Below are 23,790 nucleotides of genomic sequence, written 5' to 3'. Positions count from 1 at the left end.
GCCTCCCAAGTGCTGGGACTAAAGGCGTGCGCCACCACGCCTGGCTCTCTTCATCCTTAACTGACACTCTTGATCTCATTTGGGAGAAAGATCTTCTCAAGACAAAGCAATGAACCACAAATTGGTTGCTTTGAAATTCATTCTACTTTTGCCTTACCAGGCATAGTTGTCAGTTAGCCCCCAAGTTCTTTATTGGCTAAGAAAATACATGCCTTCAAAACTAGGTTTTAAAAATTGATATAAATTTATATATGGCATGATGCAACCTTGGTTATTCAATGCATATGATTATTCAATGCATATGACTAAAGACATGGCTTGTCCCACTCATTTAAAAAGATATTCCCATTTTGGTGCTCTGCATCCATTTGGATCAAAAGAAGTTGAAGTTGCCTTCATATTTATATGAAAGGAGACAAACAAGGGGGAAAGCGCTGAAAATTCTGGTGCATTGTCTTTGCCTTACACTAAGATATATATTTCTTTCCATTTTCCATGTGACATAGCTCTTTTAATTTTGTTCCATGGATGGTTCGTGTGAGAAAAGAACTATTTCAGGATTCTAAAATTAACCTAAGAAAGATGCTACCATCTGTTCCCCTCCAAATCAGGTTCCTCATGTCATTGGTTACACTACTGAAGTGCCACCTATATTAGTATCTGGGAAAGAATGCAGCCAGGCGTCTCCAGAGGACAGATGCACCATTCTCTTGAGCACAGAGATCTGAAAATACATAACAAAAATGTTCCAAGGGAAATTGGAACAGTGGCTGGTTCTATTGGCTCAAAAGATCATTTTGGTCATGCACCTAGAAGACAAGTGCGGATTATTATCAGTCTATAATCCTACCTCTTAAAATATCTCTGATAACTGAACAATTATAGTTTCCAAACTGTTTATTTCTGTACATCAAGTAAAGGGTGTTTAAATGCAGAAGTATGCCCCTCCCCATAATTACTGATATGTATTGTGTGCTGCAGGATGTCAAGTTTCAGGAAAATTCATTTTGATAAATTTGTGTCTTTTTTCCACTTCTTATTCTTTGTGCTCCAAGATGCCTAGAAACATGGGTTATAGTTCAGTTTCACTAAGAGACTCTGTCTTGGGGAATAGGAGAGAGTGGTAGAGCAGGATACCCATTTCATTCTTCTGTCTTCCACACAAGCATGGACACATAAGCCACACACATCACATACACATAGCACAAACATTCAAGTGCACACATACTACAAGTATTCACATACAAACATACTACATGAGTCTCTCTCTCTCTCTCTCTCTCTCTCTCTCCCTCACACACACACACACACACACAAAACTCACATACACAAAGATACCACAAGCATTCACACATCAAACACAAACATTAACTCACACACTATTAAAAAAAGCTCAAACATTCCACCTTTGCAGTTAGTTCATCACTAAATAAATTTATTGGTATTCACATACTCCTTATTAAGCATTAATAATCTTCCTGTACTTTACCTCTGCTATTCTTAGTATGGGCTTCTAGTGTTGCATGAAGATTTGGCATTCTTGACTGTTTCTAACAATGTGTAAAAGGTAATGTACAACTATTAAGCAAGCAACTATCTGTCCAATGATGCATGAGTTTTCACCTCTGCAGGCCACAAATAATGGAAAGCCCTCTCCAGTGTCTTCAAGTATCAGTTAAAATTTTTTTAGGGAAGATGCTACAAAATACCAGGATATGATAATGGTGTGTAAGTACAGAAACAGGGGGAATATTATATGGACAGTGTAGAGACAGGAATTGGTTAACTCAATCAAAAGATTTGAATTGGTGCTCTAATCTCCCATAGTGACAGATCGCTTTCTGACTTCCATCAATAGGAAAGAAGCCTAGACAGGAATTCAAAGACTCAAACTCTACTTTTTTATCCACTGTGTGACATAGGGATAATTATGTTTCTTTTCTGAGCCTCGGGATTTGGTTTTTGTTTGTTTGGTTTGGTTTTTCAAGACGAGGTCTCTCTGTCTAGTCCTGGAGCTTGAACTGACAACGACCTTTCAGAGATTCTCCTGCCTTTGCCTCCTGAGTGCTAGTATTAAGAGTGTGCCACCACTGTAGGGCCACCTTAGTGGGTCTGCTATTTTGTAACATGGTCTCTAAATGGTATTCACACTGCTCTTATATTAAAATCCTTTTGCTATTACGTGACATGCTAAAAGGTTATTTTCAAACTTGCAGTATTTATTTGTCTTCCCTTTCTTCATAGTGTGGGTGATGTAAAGAGCAGAAAGAGAAAGATTCATGGACAAAAACAAAAGAACAGGCAGAGTGTTAGAACTGTGGCAGCACCACTGCACCATGGTGCTGGACAAGGATGACTGATGTGTGCAGGTGCTTAGCATCCCAGATGCAGGACTAAGAGTTTTATTTAAAAAAATTATTGGTGTTATTATTTGTTATACAAGAAATGTGCTTCATAATGACATGTTTGCACCTGTATATCTCTGCAATTTGATCACATTCACCCCCACCAAAACCCTCTCCTTTTTGCTCTTTGTTTTCTTACTTCCTTCTTTCTGTCCTTCTTTCCTTCCATCCCTTCCTTCCTTCCTTCCTTCCTTCCTTCCTTCCTTCCTTCCTTCCTTCCTTCCTTCCTTCCTTCCTTTCCTCCTTCCTTCTTTCCCTCCCCTTCCCTCTTTCTTTCTTTCTTTCTTTCTTTCTTTCTTTCTTTCTTTCTTTCTTTCTTTCTTTCTTTCTTTCTCTCTCTCTCTCTCTCTCTCTCTCTCTCTNTCTTTCTCTCTCTCTCTCTCTCTCTCTCTCTCTCTCTCTTTCTTTCTTTCTTTCTTTCTTTCTTTCTTTCTTTCTTTCTTTCTTTTTCAAATATCCAAGTGCCTGAACAGGGACTTAAACCTTCAACACTCTGGAGCTCCACTGTCTCCTTTTCATGAATATCTGATTTTTCAGTACCAGTTAAGGAGATGAAAAAGCAGATATGTTATGTCTATCTTCATCAAGGAGATTAGTTTACACTTTTGTTGAATCTTAATCTGGTTTTGATATAAAGGTAATACTGGCCTTTCTAAAAAGAGCTGTACCATTCCTGCCTTTTCTAATATATGTGATGGTTTCTGAAGCCTTAATGTTCTTTTTTTAAAGGTCTAGTACACCAAGATCTAAGTCTGGACATTTTATTTATTTTTAATATTGGAGATTTTTTTGTATTGCTGTTTCAATCTTGTTGATCCTTATAGATCTGTTTAAATTGCTTATTTCATTCTGGTATAATTTTGGTATGTTATAGGCAAGAGAAAAATACTTCTATTTTTAAAAAGGTATGACCTAATTATTTTCTAGATTTCATTGTTATTGGTTTTGAGCTCTCCACTTTTATTGTGATATTATTAATTTGGTTCTTTCCTCTTTTTTTGTTACCTTGCCTAAGGGTTTGTCCATTATTTTGTTCCACTGACTTATTATTTTTATACTTCCATTTCAATCATTTCTGCCCTGATACTACTTCCTCTTTGATTAATGCAATATCACCTAATTAGTAATCTTAATAAACCCATAAAATGTTTCTTCATGTAATACAAAATGATAACATTTTACCACAAAGATAATTCGAGGAAAGGAAGTTATGCAAAGGTAAGCATTATTGAGGTAGTCATTCTTAGACTTCTATTTATCACAGGTGAAGAAGAAAGAAGATTCAAGTGATTCTAGGGTTTATGCATAAGGTATATGAGTGGATGGTGGGGGCATTCAAAGAGGTTAAGTGAATCACTGACAATAAATTGGACTTTAGATATACTGAGTTCTTGGGCCTTGCTTCATCTAAATACTCTAGAAGCATAACCTATGGGTTTGGATCGCAGGAAAGGGGGGCTGGGATGGGGATACACATTTAAAAGTAGCTTACAAACAGTAGCTAAAATCAGGCAAGTCGTTGAGTTCAAGCAATAATGTATATGACAGGTTGCACCCCCTCCAAAGACCCTGTGCTGGAGTTGCATGAAAGGAATGGATGAAAAACTTACTCTATTATAAAGAACTATGAGAAACAGCATGAAGATGTATCCAGAGAGGTCAAGAGGATATATTTTAAGTCAAGATTGGTCAGTCATGTTGATATGACAGTACTTATTTCTGTAATACAGTAAGGGTTGTAAATTCATCAAATTCAGGTGATTGTAATGGTAATTATTGTAGTTAACAGGACTCAAAATTCCCCTGTTGAGCAGAGGGCTCAGTGAAAACTTTGAAGGGAATTGGGGAGATAGAGTCATGGTTTCATGAGATTGTAAGAAACCGGGTTTCCTAGATTACACTCTAGATTCTTCAAAACTTGCTGTCCACTGTTCCATAGTTTTCTTTCTTGTTCTTGTATATGGAGTTGGTTGCTGAAATCCCATTCCTGTATACCTCTTGCCATATATTCACAGGCTAAGCTAGCCCTTAGTCCAAAAGTGTTCTTGGTATATATTATGAATTAATACCCTACCCCTGGATGTATCAGATTGTAGTTTGGTCTGATTTTCTCAGGACCTTGATTTCACTAAAGAGATTTGGTTGGTAAGCCTCTAACAATTAAACTTTCAACACAAGATTATCACTAATCAATTTAGAGCACAATTCCTAAATTATGTTATATGCAACATTAGTTGAAGAGAATGTTCTATAGTCAAATAAATGGGGTAGCATTGCATAGTATATTATTTCATTGAATATTCAAAAAAGACATCTTCCAAAAAAACCTGCTAGATTTTGTTCAGGCCAGTATTCCTCAAACTATTTTGAACAATATAGCTTTAAAAATAAATGACCATATGGTAGAAAGCACATGGGCAAACAGTGGCTTCTACTTTAGGTATTTATTTGCATTTTAATTAGAGCATCTTGAAAAAGAATAACCTTAAAAGCTCAGGGAAATAATTTACACAGAAAGAAAACAGGCACAACTGCATTTTGACAGGCCTTAAAGATCTGGAACAAGAGGCTTTCTTAGCTAGAACATTGATAATTACAAGAGGTACCACCTACCCTCCCATAGGCCAGACATGGCTTGAGAGAACCCATCTTTTACACAGCCTCTAGAATCATAGAGACTGAAAGGGGGGGTTCTAGATGATATAATTAAAGTTCTCCAATGTCAAAAGATATTAGGAACATTCTTTGGTCTTGAGCCCCAAAGGCTGTCTTCCCTAAGCACAGTGTTAAAGTTATAGCAACAGCAACTGCTAGGTTTTGTACTTCCACATTAGATTTTTGTCCTGTACAGACCAGCACCTCTTCCATAAGCCCATGCTGCCAAGTCTGTGGGAAGTCAAATGGGCTTACCAGTCAGTGTTAACTTCCATAGGTGGCACTATCTAACTAGACCTCATAGTTTGCATTGCCTCAAGTCCAAATTTCTCCAGGTGGCAACAGTGTGCCAAACCATAGAAGTCTGAACCATTTACCAGCAAGGTACCCATTTTTACTCCAAGGTTTGGGACCAGAGAGCAGTACATTCTGAAGCCAATGCCTTTATACATCCACACACGTATGCCCTGTTTCTTTTAAGCATTGGTTGCCCCATCGAGTGAACTCGAATATAAACATGTGTATGTCTGGACAGTCCTGTTCTTATTCACCTAAGACATTAGAGCCTTATTGAAAATCGAAAATATTTGCCTCCACAGCTTGACTGGTGAACTTCCTCTGGCTTTTTCCAGAGAGGGTGCACCCTTGCTTTGTTGAGTGTTTCCAGTGTTTAGCTTGTTGCCTGCTGGGAACTCATGTTTGCCTCATCCCAGATTGTCATGAATGAAAGAAGGGTGAGTGGGCAAGGTATCTTTCAGATATTAGAACCTCTGGAATAGTTGATATACTTTGAAACGCCTTGTGGCTCTTCTTGGCCCTAAGCACTTTTGTTTTTGTGAATTCTCTCCTTCATTCAAAAACTTACCAATGTGTTAGGTATAAAAGGGAATATATTAATAGTATGCATCTAAACACCTTTTTTTTTTTTTCAACCTAAGAGTTCACTTAGAGTTTCTTTTATGTTTTGCTTTTGAAATGCAGCCCGAGTTTCATGTAGCCTAGAATCCACTGAACTCTTTATATAGCTGAGGATGACCTTGAACTTATGAACCTTCTGACTACTTCCCAAGTGCGAAGATTAGTGTTATGGGCCAATATATTCAGGTTCTGTTTGGTGCTAGGCATCAAACCCAAGGCTTCATGTATGCTAGACAAGCTCTCTACCAACTGAGCGGTATCCTCAGTCTTCATATGTTTCTATTCTGAAAAGAAATCTGATATAATATTTTATTGACCCATAAAAGTCTTGTGGAGCCCAGGCATCATGCCCACTGCTCCTAACGGGTAATTAGTTCTGGGCTATCTGATGTCTAGACTCATATTATGAGCTCACTTGCACTAAGTAGTGAATAAGAATTCTGGCCTGATAAATTAATCCAAACTAGTGGTAACTCTTTGACCTACTAGTTGATGATTGAGAATTACCAAGAAAGACCATCCTCTTTCTTTAGTTCTAATGTATTCTGTCCAGTGTAAAAATCATGGTAAGATGTTGTTGTTAGTAGGCATTTTTTATTTAGATATTTTCTTTATTTACATTTCAAATGCTATCCCGAAAGTGCCCTATACCTTCCCCCTACCTTGCTCCCCTACCCACCCACTCCCACTTCTTGGTCCTGGTATTCCCCTGTACTGGGGCAAATAAAGTTTGCAATACCAAAGGGCCTCTCAGTGATGGACGACTAGGCCATTCTTCTGCTATATATGCAGCTAAAGACACGAGCTCTGGGGGTACTGGTTAGTTCATAATGTTGTTCCACCTATAGGGTTGCAGATCCCTTTAGCTCCTTGGGTGCTTTCTCTAGCTTCTCCATTGAGGGCCCTGTGTTCCATCTTATAGATGACTGTGAGCATCCACTTCTGTATTTGCTAGGCACTGGCATAGCCTCATTCAAAACAGTTATAGCAGGGTCCCTTCAGCAAAATCTTGGTTTGGTGGCTGATTATGGGATGGATCCCCAGGTGGGGTAGTCTCTGGATAGTCCATCCTTTCGTCTTAGCTCCAAACTTTGTCTCTGTAACTCCTTTCATGGGTATTTTGTTTCTTATTCTAAAGAGGAATGAAGTATCCACATGTTGAACTTCCCTCTTCTTGATTTTCTTGTGTTTTGCAAATTGTATCTTGGGTATTCTAAGTTTCTGGGCTAATATCCACTTATCAGTGAGTGTATATCTAATGACTTCTTTTGTGATTGGGTTACCTCACTAAGGATGATATCCTCCAGATACATCCATTTNTNCAAGAATTTCATAAATTCATTNTTTTTAATAGCTGAGTAGTATTCCATTGTGTAAATGTACCACATTTTCTGTATCCATTCCTCTGTTGAGGGACATTTGGGTTCTTTCCCGCTTCTAGCTATTATAAATAAGGCTGCTATGAACACAGTAGAACATGTGTTCTTATTACCAGTTGGAACATCTTCTGGGTATTATGTCCAATTTTCTGAGGAGCCGCCAGACTGACTTCCAGAGTGGTTGTACAAGCTTGCAATCCCACCAGCAGTGGAGGAGTGTTCCTCTTTCTCCACATCCTCGCCAGCATCTGCTGTCACCTGAAGTTTTGATCTTATCCATTCTGACTGGTGTGAGGTGGAATCTCAAGATTGTTTTGATTTGCATTTCCCTGATGATTAAGGATGTTGAATATTTTTTTCAGGTGCTTCTCAGCCATTCGGTATTCCTCAGTTGATAATTCTTTGTTTAGCTCTGTACCCATTTTTGATAGGGTTATTTGAATTTCTGGAGTCCACCTTCTTGAATTCTTTATATATATTGGATATTAGTCCCCTATCAGATTTAGGATTGGTAAAAATCCTTTCCCAATCTGTTGGTGGCCTTTTTGTCTTATTGACAGTGTCTTTTGCCTTACAGAAGCTTTGCAATTTTATGAGGTTCCATTTGTCAATTCTTGATCTCACAACACAAGCCATTGCTGTACTGTTTAGGAATTTTTCCCCTGTGCCCATATCTTCGAGGCTTTTCTCCACTTTTTCCTCTGTTAAATTCAGTGTCTCTGGTTTTATGTGGAGGTCTTTGATCCACTTAGACTTGAGCTTTGTACAAGGAGATAAGAATGGAGTAGGTATTTTTCTATGGCTAGTTTGACTCAAGGTAGGGAATAAAGATCTGCTTCCTCAGCATCTTCCACAGAGGCTTCAGGGGCAGATGGATGGCATCATCCATTTCCAGGCTGGAATCGCTGCTATCATTTATCCTCCAGCTCTGGAGAAGGAATCTCTGAAGGTAGAATGAAAGCTGATTAGCAATAAGATAGATTATTACAGTTTATCCAGACAGAAAATGATGAGTTATTTTTAACCCATGTCCGTATTTAGTGGTAATTAATATAGATACTTTTATTTCAACCCCAACCATAAATTTCCTTAGCAGCAGCCACTTAGCCTGGGATGTGGTTCTGAATGTTGTTATATTGACTGATAAAGAGTTTGTTGACTTTATTTTTTTATCAATAAACCCCATGTGTAAGTTGAGATTGGGAATGATCTAATATGGTAAATAAGAATTTAAATTGGGGATGGACTAATATGGAAAATAAGAATTTTAATGGGATTCTCTGATGGGAATTTACTTTACATAGCCATACTTGATTTAAATTTTTCCTTAATCAGGACTCAAAAGACAATTGCTAGATCCTAGCAGAAAAAAAATCACACACCCACCTTCAACTAGCTTAATAATTCTGGCTCTGGTTCTGTCCAATGAGTAATATCGATTTAGGCTATTCTACAGGGACCTTGTTGAGACCCGGAGGTCAGACAGCAATCATCCCCCCTCCCTTCTCATAGAGCAAAAATCTGTTTAAATCAATAGGCTCCTATTCCCTCCAGCTGAATGTGGCTTTCGAGAATGACAGCATCTGTTCCATATTGCCCTTGCCCTTGTCAAACCCCAGCGTGAAATAGAACAGAATGGTATAGAGTAGCTAGGTTTGTGTATGTAATATATACAGCATATGCGTAAAGGATATGGGCCCTGGAAGTCTTCATTCAAGAAGCAGAGCTAGGAGGAATATAAAATGAGAGTAATCAGACTGAATATAATTATAGAGAATTAAGGTTGTTCAGGGGTTTCAGTCTCTAAGAAATGTCTTTTTGGAATTTATAGAAGAACTTGATTTTCCATTATTCAAAATAGAGTAGATTAGAGGTCATCAAATTCTAGATTTTAAAAGAAGGTGATTTAAAAAAATGTGACATAGATCATGCACCACTGCAAAATTCAAAATTTTATTGATATATTATTGTCTATATTTATGATGGAAAACATATTTTGATATATGTGTACATTGTGCAGTGATCAAATTGGGGGTGATTAGTATTCCTATCAACTGAAACAGTTCTGATTTCTTTGTGCTGCATTTACTCAAATTCCTCTTGTAGCAGTTTGAAGTAATTACAATGCCTTATTGTTGGGTACAAAGCTACAGAACTTCATCTTCCTCTCCAACATGCTTATTGTATTAACTCTGCATTGCTCAGAGTTCTCTAGAGAAGCAGAATATATAGGATATTTTGAAATGCAGAGATTTTATGGAATTGGATCATATGATTAGGGAGACTAAAGTTGAAATATGTAGAGCCAGCAGGCAGGTTAGAAACCCAGAGAAAAGTTTTGTTTGGAGTCTAAATTCATAGATAGTGCTTGGCAGATAACACAGTATACATTTAATCCCAGCACTTGGGAGGCAGATGCAGGCAGATTCTTTGAGTTCGAGGCCCTCCTGGTCTTCAAAATGAGTTTCAGGACAGCCAGGGTTACCCAAAGAAATCCTGTCTTGAAAAACAAAACAATAAACAGTGCAAAGGCTCTATATAAGGAACACAGAGACTCTTGCTCTGCTACCAAAGAACTGGACTAATGTAAACCAAGCCTTTGCCATTCCCTTCATCTTCATCTGTTTTGTCTATAAAATAGACTCCCCCAAACTTCCTTCCTCAGTGGAATAATTCTATGCATTCAATTCCCTGTGCACTTAAAGTTCTGTGATTTCCAAACTTGGATTTGGAAGAATAGCAAACAGTCCAGCTCAATGTACCTCCTGGCAATGTCTAGAAGTAACTTCATCCATGTAACAATTTTGACAATCAATCAATTTTAATTACGTTTAACTAAAGAATAAGCAAAATGCCTCATTTTTCTAATTTGTTCATGTCATTCTCAATGGTGGATTCCATTAATGAGAACCACCTCTGACAGCTCTTCATGATTGCTAAGCATAGCACTATTCTACTCTATATAGGCAGCAGAAGGAAAAATACTCAGGCTTGTGGTATTCGCAGTATAGTAAAGGGGAAAATGGCGGGGCAAGAACAAAGTATTTGATATTTTAGGTGTCTAGACAAACAGCTATTGGGCAGATAGGCATTGCCCTTGATCACGAATGTTTCCTCAAAACAGGAAGGAACACTGTCTAGAAGCTGGCATATGTTCAATGTGTACTGCATGGTGAATGGGTGATTGGAAGAGCTGAGGGTGAGGAGAGAGAGAGAGAGAGAGAGAGAGAGAGAGAGAGAGAGAGAGGAAGCTGAAGGAATATCAGGACCACAACAATATTAGATCATAAAACTTTAGAGATGAAAGTGGTCTGAGTAGCATGAAATTAATTTGTAAGGGATCGGCATAGCAATAGAACCAGAAAATATTAATCAGCCATTAAAGTATTCCTAAGTCACTAAATGAAATAACTATAGACAACCTTTTAATTGTCCTCCCATTTTCCTGGTGCCTCTGAGTTAGCGATACATGTTCAATTTCAGTTGCCAGAATATGAATTGTTGCATTGAATTCCCAGTAAATAAAGATAGCATAAACTGCCCTAAAAATTCACATTTTCCTCCATGAAAAAACATAAGAGCGTGCAGATCCATAGCAGAGGATGCTCTTTATCCAGATTTAGCATATTGTATGTACGGGGGCATAATCATGCTTGCAAGCAGAGTGAAGCTCAGAAATTTTAGCCTAGTATAAGACATTGTTTCCTGGGTGGGGGACAAAGGGAACTTCCCTTGCTCCTGGTTCATGCCATTTTGCACGAGTTTCTAGGTACCATACTGCAGATCCTGATTTCCACCTATTTTGTATTTAATTAGCCGCACTCTTTGTCTCTCATACTTCTGTAAAAGAGTGAGAAGTTCGGTGTTAGTGGATTTTCTGCTTTCCCTATTTAGTATCATGTTGCTGTGCTATATTTGTCACTTTCTGAGAGATTATTTTTGTTGTGTGATTTCCTAAGGCCAAAATGACACAGTGCAAGATGAGGCTTGATGTCTGCTTACCTTCTTTTCGTGACTTTCTTGATTCACAAGACTATATCAGAAAGCGTCTCATACACTTGTAATGTTATTTCCTTGTATTCTTTCTGAGTCTTTCCAGCATATTTACCACCTTTCCTGGACTTTGGTTACTCATCTGTAAAATGCAGAGGAAACAGTACACACTAATTTAATGAACATTTATTCTGCCTGGCATTTCACTAGGTGCTGGAAATATAGTAAGATGTGTGAGCTGCAATCTCTCTCTCTCTCTCCCCTTTGAGGAAGCCACTTTTGCCCTGCTGGATCTTATAGAAGATTATGTGTGTAAAAGTGATCTGTAAGGTATAAAGCACATTGCAAATGTTGGTTATGATTTGGATTAATTAAGCTTGTTTCTTTCTCTGACATCCGATGTGCATAGTGGTTTCTCTGTAGTAGTTGAGCTTTGGCAAGCATTCTCCTGATAACAGCTGGAAGAAGGGGATTGAATCCTGTTAACAGGTTTTCTGCTTGTCTTATACTTCCTACTTTTAAATTTTTCCTATTAATTGTCACAGCAACTCAAATGGTGTTGAGTAAATACAATCCTCAACATTTGCCAGATGTAGAATCTGATATGGCATGGCATGACCTCACCCAGTATCACAGAGCTGATCCTGATCCATACCAGAGCCAGAACTAGAATTCACAGCTCTTGACGCCTGATGTCAGTGTTCTTTTCCCATAGCAAGCTTACTGATGGAGCAAGGTCCATCTCCAAAGTTTACCCTCATGCTAATTTGGTTCCTGCAAACACAGATGTGAAGCAAGCTGTAATCTTTTTGAAACATCTTAAACCTGTCCAGCTTTTCTTCATCTGCTTGAGTTAAAGCACACAGCAGCTGTCGCAGAGGCATAGCTGAATTCCTCTGTGTTGAATTTCTGTGTATCAGAAGCCTTATCAACTATGTGCAGGCAGTTGGATTACATGTACATTTCAAGAATCAAAGGCTTGCATTTGAGAGCTACATTAAGAAAGCAGAATACTATTCTTGCAGCATCCAAAGCCCTTTAGAGTGGATTAGAAATAAGAACCTATATCTTTCAATACAGCTGAAAACTGGAAGTCTCCTGCATTCTGTTGGATTTCATTTCTTGACACATAGCCTAATTTTCAGAGCAAGTAGATGCTGAGAAATTTCAACTTTGAACAACCACAGTTACTAGGACTTGAGGCTTATTATACACATTTCCCATTTGAAAGTAAACACCAGAGAATGGCACATTCTTTTTAAACATAAAAAATATTAAATTTTCAAAAAATATCATTTTTTCAAAAAGAAGGATTTATTCTATAAAAATAGGTTCTAAAAAGGTCATCTTCTTCATTAAAATAGATAATGGCTAGCTGCCTGCCTGAGTCTTAAGGGCAATGCTGAATTATTCCATGCCAGACTCTCCATTCCCTTCTACAACATCCTTACATCCATACTAGTACACACAGGTAATTTTCTAGCACTCCAAATTCCATTTAGAGTTCTTCCAGAAGATATGTGTGCCTCTGATAAGAGCTATTCATTGGAACTGTCATTTAGCATTATACCCTGTCCAAACCTTTGTATTACATTTTTAATTCTCCAAGTATACTGGCCCAGGAAACAAATGCTACAAAAAATATTTGTACCATGATAACTTCAGGAAAAACAACCACAGTGCTAAAAATACTAGGACATCAAATAGGCTCAGTCAAACTTACTATTATAGGGCCTAGTAAAGAGGTAAAAAGGAATTATATTCCAAGAACAAAACTAACAGATGTTTTCCAAGAACATCTTTTCCATAAAATCTTTATTTTAGCAGTGCATTGTGGTGCATACCTGTAATTCCAACATTAGTCAGTTGAAAGCAATTAGACAATGACTTTGAGGCCTGCCTGAGTCATAGAGCAACACCAGCAATGACTAACATAGCAAGACCCTGTCTGAAAACTCAAGCCTAAACTAAAGCAAACAAATACACACAACAAAACACTCCCTATTCAGGAACAAAGAAAAGGTGGGCCTGAGAAAACACATTTGAGTGTGAGTGAGAAAGCCAGGGCTTAAGTTGCAGTTCAATTATTTTGCTGATCAACCAATTAGGAAGCCATTTAGTCTCTTAGAATGTGAGATTCCTCATCAGTGGCAGGAGACAAGCTAAGTCACAAATAATTAAAATTGATTTTTCAAAAGGGATAAAATCATAACTCTCACACACACACACACACATTAATTGACAATGTGAAAATGTGCAAGGTGTTATAAAAAGCATCAACGTGAATCTATAGTGTGTCGTTTAGGTGACAATACTCCCCAAATTGATCTAGTGATTCAATAACTCATAACAAAATACTAACTGGCTTCTTCAAAGAAATTTATAAGCTAATCTTGAAACTCAAAATAGAAGAACAAAGCAGGACACAGCCTGGGCATAACAGGAAATGAAAAATTAGATATTTTGAAGTTTACTGGTGACTTGAAGAATATTATTTGGTTGTAGTAATAAAATCTATGTTAAGCAAAAGCAGAAGCCTAGGCAACATATATCAGGATCCACATGAGAATCTTATTGAAAATGTGACTTAAAAATGGACTCTAGTGCCAGGTGCGGTGGCACATGTCTTTAATTCTAGCACTGAAGAAGCAGAAGCAGGCAAGAGGCAGGCATATCTCTGTGACTTCAAGGCTAGCTTGGTCTATGTAGAACATTCCAGGCCAGTCTAGAACATAATGAGACCCTGTGTAAAAACAAAACAAAGCAAAAATAAAAAAAACAAAAACAAAACAAACAATCGACAAACTAGATTTTCCCCCAGCCCTGCTAAATCAGACTTGAGTGCTGCATCTTTCTATAGCCTCGAACCTTGACTGTGGCTGATGAGTACATGAAGAAATGTCAGCCATACTTACAGAAAAGGTGAGGTTGGGTGGCCTGGGCTCTCAGAGAAGCCACAGCACCCTGGAAGTTCAGTGTGTTTATCATATAGAGTGGAACAGGGATGGGTGGGATCATTTTATGCCGATAAATAAGAAGGTAGAGTTATTATGTACAGCTGATCAAGGAGCAGGGCTAGCTAATCTCAGTAGGAGCAGGCTCTGGAGAGGAGCAGTCATAAATATCTGGGGGAAGAAAGCTAAGGTGGACATTTTCTTAATACACTGTCATCATTTGCTCCAATCAGAGGAAGGCATTGCCATCCCCTTGAGCCACACCTTGGGGGGCATTGGCATCCATAAGACTAAGGCCTATATGACGTAGCCATGCTCATGCCAACAGCACCCATTCACTTGGGACTTAACTGGCTCCTTACAGTATAGGACTCAGGACTCTACATTTTTATTAGGTGAATTCACATAAGTGCTAATGTTTGAAATCCAGTGAGCTAACCTTTTGATTTCAGCAGTTAGAGATTCGAATCTCAGTACTCTGGAAGCTCTCAGGTAGAACTCAAGGACAGCTTGGGACACACAGCAAAACCACACGCACAAAAATGAGCTGGTGGGCTCCTTCTGAGATCAATTAAATTAGAGCTTTGGTATACCCACTATATTTTTATTTAGATGTTGATTGATTCCTTGACCCCTGCTTGAACTGCAGGCTACTGGTCTAGTCTCAATTACTGATCTTTTGGATCAGGTTAGGGCAGCCTAGGTTAGTACATGGTCTCAACATTTCATCTTGTGCCTTAATATTCTCACAACTCTGCCTCCTTTCTGCTGCCCAATCCTTAACATATTTTCTAAGTAAAGCAAGATTTCAAGTTGTTCTGAGTAAGTCAAGTACTTTTAGCCCTTTTTGTGTTCGTTTCTGTAGCTTTGTGTGTGTGCGCGCGCGCGTGTGTGTGTGTGTGTGTGTGTGTGTGTGTGCAGAAAGGTGGTGAGAGGGAGATAGAAGAAAGGAAGCAGAAAGCAAAACCAGGGAGAGGATGGCAGGTGGGAGAGGGGAGGAGAGGGAGGGGAGGAGAGGGAGGGAGGAGAGGGGAGGAGAGAAGAGGGGAGGAGAAGGAATAGAAGAGGAGGGGATGGAAGATGAGGGCATGGGAGGAGAGGAGAGAGAAGGGTCTAATCATCAAATACAGTAGATGTGCATCATTGTTATAGAATAAAAGCCATGTTCGCTGCACAGTATTTGATATTATTGGGAAACATATTTCCTCCCACTCACCTTCCCTTAACCCCTTCATTTTCACACCTAGGGGTGATTGCTAGAGCAGGTGGAGGTGACAAAGCTGAACCCAAGCAGCCTGATTTGGCATTGATTCACAACAGGAAGGGGCTTCAGTTCCCTGTATATCTTCTCTCACTCTAGCATAGTATTAGACCCCAAGACAAAGCTCAGATTGATGCAGGCTCCACCCCACCCTTTTTCTCCTGGCTTCCTTTCTATAAGTCATGCTTTCAGTGTTTGGAGTCTGGCAGCTGCGAGACATGGTTGCTAGGAAACAATTTCTCAGCACAAAGAACCCTCAGCTGGGAAGGTCAGGGCTGTCAGTACGAAACAGCTGTACAGAATTTTTATTTGTCTTCCTCTTGTTTTGGTTAATCACAGGGCATGAAACCAGAATCAAACTTTTCATAGAAATGAAAACTGCTGGAGAGTACCAATTCAGCTGCTGCTGGTGCTGCTGTCCTATTTTTTTCCCCTCTGATCTTCAAATCACAGCTTTTCTACTCTGGCTCAACACAGCCCCAACAAGCTGAGCAGGCTAAAAGTGAAGGTGGAGAGGTCAGGTATTTTTTAACCTTTGACTGCCTGCCTGAGGCAGCAAAAGCACAGCTTAACCATGGGCTGAGTTGATGCCCTTTATAATGAATTGACCATTTCTTTAGGATTTGAGTTGCAAAATTAAATGATGCAGATGTCCTCAGACATTTAGATTCAAGCTGTGTATGGTGGTATACACCTATAAATGCTAGGTTTTTCGAGGGTGATACAAAGACATTACTGAGTTGGGAGCCTAGTCTGGGCTACACAGTGAGATCCTGTCTCAAAAATTAGCTGTATAGGAACAATAAGACATTCAAGTTAAATGGCATCTTTTGCTTTATTTGATAAATGTGTCAACTGTAACCTGTATGAAATAAATTTGGCAGGAAGGTTGCATGTAATTGATAAAAAAAATAATAAATGTGAAGAAAACAATAAGTCTAGGGCTGTTTGGACTAATGTGGCAGAAGCAGAAGGCAAGGGCTGTAGCTGTAGTTTATTGCTTGCAGAGCCTGTGAGAGTCCCTGAGTTCATTGTCTAGTAGTGCCAAAAGCTGTAGGCTGAAGCCAAAGGAAGATTTTTTTTTTCTTTTAATAGAGCCACATAAAGAAAAGGCAAAATCCAGCTTTAGTACTTTCAGTTTCCTTTCTAGTTACTCGTCATATAGTAGTCAAGTGATTAAACTGCAATGGGGTACACCATGAGAAACACAATGATGACAAAGCAGGAAGCAGGAATTATAGGACCGGATGGATAGGCTCAATCAGCTGAGGGATCTCGAACAGATCACTGGTCCTGTAGGACTCAGTTGCATTTCCTAATCCATCCAAGGATTGGAATGATGGTTTCTCAGATGTGTTTCCCCTTCCATCAGCTGCAGGAGCAAAACTGGGGATTTGTTATAAATGTGGAATATCAGGCTACAAGTTAGATCTTTGGGATGAGAAACTGGGTGCTAGATCACACAATCTATTTTCCCACGACCATCCTGGTGTTTGAAACAATAACATTTGAGAGCCACTAAGTGAGAAGACCATGAGGGACCACTTTAGAGTTCACATTGTGCTCAGGGATGGCTAGCCCCAGGGCTTGGTGTGTTTAAAAAAAAGTTTCTGCTTTCTTATTCCCACTCTCAGGAATGTGTTCTAAATTAGTATAGAGGGCAGACTTTATGCTACAGCATAGAAATTTCATATATATATATATATATATATATATTCATTTCTTCAGTAGCCTGTCTTATTTTCAGATGTTCACTGTTTTCCTTAGGCACTTCTGGCAAGTCTTCTAAGACCGATTCTGCCAAAATGCCAATGTGAAGGCTTCTGTAAGGATCAGCAAGTCTTCTAACTGCTATGTACATGTTTTGTAGTGCTACTAGACAAAAATGGGCTTAAATGAGAGTGCTACTATATAGGAAGAATTGATAAGGATACATCTCAGCTAAACTTAAGTTGATTTGACCTACAGCTGACTTTCCTTCTGTTTTTTTTTCTTTTTCCTTTAAAAGTACTTTCCTTTCCTCAATCTTGATTCTTCCTACAGTTTGATATAAAAATATCCCCGACTGTGTTTATAAATATCTTATTATGAAAAGAAGGGAAGCTGATTCAAAGGGGGCAGCTCATGGAGCTAATGACCACCCCCAGCCTGCTTACCATGGTAGCTGGCACCCAGTGTGTTGTCCATGGTGCTGAATGTGGTTTAACCACAGGAATCTTTGTGAGGCAAAAGAAGAGATGCTGGGTAGTAGTGTGTCCTTTTCCTGTTCATTTCCCAATTGAGGCAACCTAATGAATTTGGCAATGAAATAATGACACTTAGCCAAGATGATCAGAGTAATTATGCTTTTTTTTTTTTAAATAGACTAGTGCCTTCCTTAGAAGTTTTTCTACTGGAATAACAGGGAAATCGTACTCATCGCTTGAGTAACTGTATTTTATCCTAACAAAGAGGATTTGCTATAAAGTGTGTATTTACCTAAGAGCTAGGGATCATCTTACAAGTACCTTACTGTCAATGTGAATGAATATGAAAGGAGTTTTGCAAAAAACAGTAAGCGTAGAGTAGTATTCACAAATTGTCTTATCAAGCACTAAAACCTCTTTATTGTTAAATGATGAGAGATTTGTGGAGAATTGCCAAAATAGTATAGAAAGGGTACTGTTATTAACATCAAACCTTTTCATAAGTACATACATATGTGTGCATTATTCAGATACCACCAAGGCTATATACATTAATTTGAATTTGAATGTGATGACCTGCAACTCACTATTTAACCTTTTATGGCCTTGTGCTCATGAGAATTCTCCTCTTTGTCAGCTTCCTAAGCTCTGGGATTCTAAGCACACACCATCATGGTTGACTTGAATAATTGTGAAATTAAGAAAAACAAAAGGCTAGTGTCACTAGATCTCAGTCCCAGAGTCATTTGGTGAAAGTTGGACTCATTGCCAGCAGTTTTGTAGGAACTGGTCTTATGTAAGTGCTTAGCTTGAGTATGACAGAACAAGGATGAAGGAATCCAGCTACTAACCAGTTTGGAGTGTTATATTTAGACACGTATTGTGACCCTAAATACATTGCTAAGTCTCTTATAACATCAGTATTATTCTCTGTAAATTAGGTGCAGTAAAACTGAATGGGTACAGTTTAGTAGTCATTACATGCCAGAAATAATTCTTTCACAGGACTCTTGTGATAATCATATAGCCCTGCTGTAAATTACCTAGTACATAGCAGATACTAAAAAATAAAAAAGTCTATCAATCTTATTGGCAAATACTTTACTTCTAAGGAGACCTGAATTCATCTGTGTCATGAATGGTAAATCAGGATCTTTTCCTGGCCAGGGGATGATTCTGCCTCATGTTAGTTCTTAGCATATCTGGCAAATATGTCCTAGGAACACACAATCATTCCTGGGGTAAAGAGTAATACAACTAATCCTTGGATCAGCAAGAATGAATTTTATGTATGAGTAACACTGAATGAAGATCAGAGTCATCCCTGAAATATGTGATTTTATAGCTTGAAACACAAAGTATAATACAGGCCAAATGTCATGAAAGTCTAGCCTGCTCATTTTTTGATACATATTTACATAAATATCTTTTATCTGTAGAATCAGAGACCATGGAAGGGATTTCTTGTGGTTTATCCTTGATCCCTCTTTTGTCCAGTTTTATATCTGGATGGACTGATCAACTCCTCTGCTAGAAGGGTAATGATTGAAAGGCCAGATCTGTGTTTTGGCCACAGATCTAGGAGCTGAATATATAATGTCATAGCAGTGATTATGCCTGGGGATATTAACTCCATGGGTTCTGTGATAATGAAATATAACTTCCCCTAAGAGAACCAAATTTCATTGCACTGGGTTATCATCATTCCTCTATTGAAAGTACCGTTTGATTGCTGACTCTATCATAACCCTGGGCACTGAGCTTGCTAAATTGTCATTTATTTCCATTCCTGGATAGAAGGATATGCAATAATCCTTTGGATGATTAAAAGAACCCTGAAAATCCAGAGGATACTATGAGCTAGAAAGTTTGGTGCTCTTATTTATTTTTGCCCCACTTTTTGCTGCTTGCTTGCAGAACTGAGAGTCCAAAACTTTAAAACTGATTTACCAATGATTGGTAGGTGATTGATGATGAAGAAAGAAGTTGAGGCTCAGATTTAGAGTTTTCGGCTAGATATTCATTTACTGCCATTCTTGGAATATGCGATTCTCTTCCACATGCCAACCAAGTAACATCATTCAACCTATGAGGGCAGACTGATAGACTGAATGAGCCATTAGGGGACACTGAGTGATACGATGCTTCCACGGGATACTGTCTCACTTAGCAAGAAGTGCCCCCCAATGTGCATAAACAGGCACCTCAAACAGAATATGGATAATTGTCCGACTTAATAGGATATTCATTAAGCAGACTGGTAGCATAATGTAGCTTGAGTGAGTCCCAGTCCTGCCCATTCTCTGGTTCTGTAGAGATGTTAATCATGCTGCTCCTGGCAAGACTGTCAGCACTGAAGCTGATGATGTAACCAATTTTGCAGCAAGCCCTTTGTCTGAGCGACTGCAGCACAGCTGCAGAACAGAGCACCAGACACTGAATGTGTTAATGGGGAAAGGTGCTTTTCCCACTTCTTTCTTCCAGGGATGATGTTGTCCCCGAGTGCTTTGTGTCGGTGTATGTTTCGATGGATAGACTTATTGCAGTGTTTCTCAGTGACAATGGGAAGGCCATTATTGGGAGCACAATAGCTCTCAAAGCCCATGCCAGGATTTGGAACAGCAGCGTTGGGCTGCTGAGGTTTCTAGGCTTTTGTGTTTTGTGTGTGTGTGTGTCTGTGTTACAACTTTCTTGTTTTCATTTAAATGCTGTAACTGGATAGATTGTGTAAATAGTAGGCAAATTTATATGCATACGTGAATATAAAATACAAGGTGCATATAATAAATGCACAGTATTTTTTTTTTTTACCTCATGCTTGTCATGCAGAGGGAAAAGGTATGATGGTAAACTGTGGAAATGTGGTCCTTGGAGTCATACTAGTTCAGAGTTATGTTTTAGCCCTTCCAATTATTAGAAGTTGATTTGGGAGATGTACACACTCTGAGCATTCCCCCTTATGTTATAGAGATGATAACAGTAGGACTGCATAGACGAGATAACTCTTGTCAACATGTAATCTTACCTAAATCTCACAGATATTGTTGTTTAAGTTGGATTTGGCTTCTGGATCGTAATGCCAGAGCTATTAACATAAGGACTCCTCAGTTATGGAATCAGGAATCTTAAATATGAATTTCCCTCCATAGCTATGAACTAGAATCATCTGGAAAAACTTAGCACAGAACACTGGCTGTCTCTCAGGGAAAGAGATGGGTACTTAATTGCAAGAAGACTGAAGGAATTTGCTTTGTCTGGATGAGGCTTTTTGCATTAGATCTCTTTATACATTTGTCAAAAATCATCAAATTGTATACTTATAATTTTGGCCTTTCACTGTGTGTAAAAGTCATCTAGCAAAAGGAACTCCAAATATTGAATTCCAATTAATGATACACCTGCAAACATTTTGAAGGATGATGTGTATTTATTAGAGTAAAGTGTTTTAACATATCAAAAATAAGACACATTGTTGAGGTGGTAAGTAAAACAAATAGGAAATGTTAATTGTAGAGATAAGTGAAACATGTCTCACTCTGTGCTTAAAGATTTTCATAAAGCATTCAAAGAAGAAATTCGAATCACCTTGGATGTGTGTTGGTTTTTCATTTTGTTTTGTTTTAACATTAGTTCCTGAGGATCCCTCTGAATTTTAAAGTATGACACACTTGTACGATTCTTGTATTTTCCTCCTTGCTTGTTTTTTGCATTCTTTGAAGACTTCTGGTGACTCTAACACATATTGAAGGTTGAAAACAACTGCTGAGGTAAGTCTAGTCTTGGTGTGTAGGATTGCTAATAAATAACAAACCTTAGGCCTATGAAACAAATTCTTGGCATTCAAAGCCAGTTTCTAATAAGTGCCTCTGGATTCCAAACAGAACCGTCAGAAAGGGTCCTGACAGATCTAATAGCTTTGTAACTCTAATGAGAAATATACATATGGCTGCTCCATTCCATACTCTAAAATATTACTCAGTCAAAAATATTAGTTGAGCCAAAATTGATAAGCACTGCTGTAAACCTGTATCTCTCTATGGAAAAGTCCATAAGAGGCACACAGAAATTTTGTTACAACATGTATTTAATTCAGGAAATGTTAAAGTGAGGTCTAAGAGTTTGTGTCTTTCTGACTAGCAATTAAATGACAACCAAGTTGTCAACCCACAGAACTATACATTGAGAATCCAGGACCTTTATCTATCGTCTTTATAGTTCTAACAAACTGTGCCTATCTGAAATTCTCATTCTCTTTTGGATATATTCTAGGACTGACTACTCTGAGAAGCAAGGGGGTTATTAATAGGGAAGAATATACATTAATACATTTCTTTTCATTGGTGGGGTCATTAAATTCTGGAACCAAAAGCTAATATCAATGAGAATTTCAAGAATTGAGCCTAGCTAAAAAGAAAGATATTTGGTCCTAGTGGTATGTCTTGTAGAGATACAATGATATTTTAAAGCAGAGTTTTTTCATAAAGCATAAGATGTGCCCAGTCTGGATTAATGTAAAGCAGTCATATGTAGTTTCATATTTTTGTTTCCCTACACAATAGCTGTCTGGCTCATAATATATGCTTGAGACATTCTTGTTGAGCCAGTTACAAAGAGGACGCTGCAAGAGTAAACACAGGCCTTCAGGAAAGCAAGGGCACTGTTATAGGTGTGGGAAACCAAGAAAAGGATGTACTTCAGTGACTCCCCACTTGAAACAATAGCTCTGAAATGGAAGCATCTTTGGGAGTGCAAGTTTTTCCTCAATCCTTGAATGGGAGTAGGAGTAATTAAAATAGTTATGAGGTCTTTGTCTTCCATGTTGTAAATTAGAGAAATACACAGCAGAGTGAGTTGAGGGTAGGTAATACTGTTTTCTTTCTTTTGGGAATATGGCATAAAACACAGAATAAGGGAGAAGGAACTGAGCTGTTAATGAGAGGTATAATCTAGTAACGCCAGCTTATTTCCCCTGCTTTCAATGTCTTTTGACCTAATACTTTTCACTCTTGGAAATGAATGCTAATAGACATGACTTGCTGTTTAGCAGTCATATCTCTTTAGCCACGTCATAAGTCTGTCATGGTACTCACAAGTAACTTCTTTGGGGCCATTTCCCTCAATGTGGGTTTTCTAGTGGTTTGTACTAAAATGGGTGAGTTTGAGGCTGAAAATTTTGCTTACTGGTAGAGCACATATCGTATATGAGGCTGCATGTTTAATACCCTGAAATTGATTGACTCATTAATTAAACATATAAATCATACTTAGCATGTGTAAGGCTGTGTGTCTAATACCCAGAAATCAAATTAACTTATTAATTAAACATATAAATTACCATGGACAGGGAAAGTTAATTGATTGTCTGCTTTTGAATTGAGATTATAAAAGGAAAGGGACAAGAGGTGTGTGTGTGTGTGTGTGTGTGTGTGTGTGAGAGTGTGTGTGTGCGTGTGTGTGTGTGTGTGATAAGAAGCTCATCCTAAAATTGATTGGTGTGATAGTTGCACAAATCTATGAACTCATTACAATGGACTGAGTTGTACACTTTAAGTGAACTGCACAGTAAATAAAATATATTCAATAAAGCTCTTGTATATATGAATATGTGAGTTAAACTAGGAAATACAGATGAATTGAATGGCTAACTGAAGGGACTCTGGAGTCCCACATGATAAGGGAGAAGAGATGATTTTATGAACAGGAAGGTAAACACTGATACAAGTAAGGTATACATATTTAATTTTCAACCTTCCACAAACTCTCTTCTGTTCTTTCAAAGCTAATTAACAATAATCCCAACTGGTGTCACGTATTTCCAAATTGATTTTTTTCCTTGGAAAAATAAACAGAAAATGCTTGAGTACAGTAAACAAAGAAAGCCAGACATCCTACAATAAAAAAAAACAGCATTGTTAAATGAAAAATAGAATTAGACACTATCCCAGGGTTCTGGAAACTCTTCCATTTAGACGGGTCCACTTGAATCACTGTTGTTTTCTACAAAACCCTACAGTATCTGAATTGCCTCTTGTCTCTTTA

General features: G+C 38.3%; 1 protein-coding gene across 3 annotated transcripts in view; it reads left to right on the top strand.

Moving 5' to 3' along the window:
* The window catches only part of Dcx (doublecortin), a 77,739-nt gene that overhangs the window by 10,326 nt on the left and 43,623 nt on the right, over positions 1-23,790 (top strand). The gene's annotated exons all lie outside the window — the stretch shown is intronic.

This window comes from Mus caroli, chromosome X, assembly GCF_900094665.2.
Source record: "Mus caroli chromosome X, CAROLI_EIJ_v1.1, whole genome shotgun sequence".
Classification (NCBI taxonomy): domain Eukaryota; kingdom Metazoa; phylum Chordata; class Mammalia; order Rodentia; family Muridae; genus Mus; species Mus caroli.
Note: the sequence above shows the minus strand (reverse complement) of the source record. Positions and strands in the feature narration are given on the sequence as shown.